Genomic DNA, 2453 nt, shown 5'->3' with positions numbered 1-2453 from the left:
AAGTGCACCAGCCACAACACCGTGATATGTGGACGATCTACCTGCACTGTTAATGCAACTTGCTATTCATCAACAGGAGCTTGTCCAGCCTGTGCAGGATTTGTCAGCCCATGTGATACACTGTCTAAGATACCTGAGGTTTCACAACTGGATTCTCAACACCTGCCACAGCCTAATTATTACCTGGTACATTCTGTTTTGGGAACTTCTTCACATTTGCCCACTCCTGTTCATTTTGATGGAGACATTAAGGAGTGCCGTGCTTTGTAAACCACTGCACCGTACACTTTGAGTTTCTCCAGCAATTTTTTTTCTGACCAGTCCAAAATGGCCTACATTGTTTTTTACTGCCTGGGGATGCTTTGGCATGAGCTGCACCACTGTGGGAGTGGAATGACCCTATGATGCATTCCCTACCATCTTTCCTGTCTGCCTTCCATAAGGTATTTGATGAACCGACTCATTTCCACTCTACTGCTGATTCCATATTGTGACTCAGACAAGGGACTCGCTCTGTGGGATATTATGGCATCCAGTAATGCACCCTATCTGCTGAATTGACCTGAAACAATGACACTCTTCTGGCTGTGTTCTATGTCGGCTTATCCAGTCGGATCAAAGAAGAAGTCACTGGCATAGTATTTTCTTCCTGCCTTGATGACTTGATTACTCTTGCCACCAGAGTGGACTTGCGTTTTAAAGAACGGTCTACGGAAAAAATGCTTGATTCCCATGTCTCGTATTCTGGATAGTCTTTAAAATCTCCTCCCAGAATGACTGAACTGGACCCAATGGAGATCAGTCAGAAACTAAAGGCAAAACAGGGAGAACTTTAGACCCCAGGTGAGGAAGGAGGTATCACCTTAGGATTAACTCTTTCCTCAACTAAAGATAAATTACTCTTGCCTTTGTCCATCTCCCACAGTTTCTCTGAGTTCATGGAACAAGTGCTTATTGATTCCGGAGCAGCAGAGAATTTTATGGACTTCTCTTTTTGAAAATTCCTTTAGTTCCTTTACAGACGCCCCTGAAGCTAACCTCTCTGAATGGCTGAACCATTCCAGGTGCTCATATCCAATTCCAGATAAAGAAATTAACTCTACAGGTTAGTGCACTACATGTTGAGAATGTTTCTTTTTTAGTTTTGCCACTTTCTGATGCATCAGTGTTTTTTAGGATTCCTGTGGCTATGGCTACATGTCATTGAGCAGATTACCCAGAAGGGATCATCTTTTTTTTAAAACTGCTTCCCTTTTGAATTCCTGTAGAGAATTTAATAATGATAACTACTTTTTAAAGTTTATGCCAGCAGACAGTTCAGTTTTCATTTTCTGGAGCTTACTATGATTGTATTGTGCCTCAAAAGTAGTTTTCAACCACATATGGAGTATCGGTGTAGTCAGGAGAAATTGCTCAACAAATTTTGGGGCCTATTATATCCTGCTATACTTGTGAAAATGAAAAGATTTGGGTCTAAAACAACATTTTAGTTAGAAAAATATATATTTTTTTCTTTTTCACAGATCAACGTTGTAAAATTCTGTGAAGCACCAGTGGGTTCAAGGTGTTCACCTCATGTCTAGATAAATTCCTTGAGGAGTCTAGTTTCCAAAATTGGGTAACATGTGGGGGTTTCCATTGTTTAGGCACATCAGAGACTCTCCAATTGCGACATCACATCCGCAGACTATTCCATCAAAATCTGCATTCAAAAATGTCATTCCTTCCTTTCTGAGCCCTGCTGTGTGCCCAATCAGTAGTTTTCCTCCACATATTTGAGGGGTCTAGTTTCCAAAATGGGGTCAAATTTGATTTGATCTTACACCCTCATATTGTGATGTCCCTTACCAGGCTCAGGAGGCCACGGATCATCCAAACCTACTACCCCGTCTGACCCGATTTCGAATGATCGCTGCTGGTCGGAGTGCCGCCTGAGATGTAGATCCACGAAGCAACATTGTGGAACACGTCCATATACAGCACCAAGTCCATTCACCAATGTATTTCCAAGAGGAGAATCACCTCCAGCACCACTGATAAGGTCAGTTATTGACATCTATGGAATTCTTTCTTTTTGCTGCTGCAAACACCGCAATTTAAAGGGGACAGAATCCAGCGCTACTTCTATTTTCAGCACAGCCACAGAGGAGCCAGTTCCATCATATGATAATTGAATTGCCCACTATATCTTATATCTATATGGACATTTATCTATAGAGCGAGGCAACACTGCTCTTCTGAAATAACATATATAGGATATTATCCAGGACTCTTTTTATATTTACTTTTATTTTATTCCTTCTAAACCCGGACAATCCAGATGACAATACCTTCAGTGTAATTTTGAGCTAATCTTTTATCAAAAATGAGAAATTGGTGGTCAACTTTTAACCCTTCTAACTTCCTAATAAAAAAAATTGTGTTTCAATAATTGTGCTGATGTAAAGTAGACA

This window comes from Phyllobates terribilis, unplaced genomic scaffold (genome assembly GCF_046119375.1).
Source record: "Phyllobates terribilis strain yellow unplaced genomic scaffold, ASM4611937v1 Scaffold_9__5_contigs__length_417890890, whole genome shotgun sequence".
Classification (NCBI taxonomy): domain Eukaryota; kingdom Metazoa; phylum Chordata; class Amphibia; order Anura; family Dendrobatidae; genus Phyllobates; species Phyllobates terribilis.
This window is presented reverse-complemented; position numbering follows the sequence as displayed.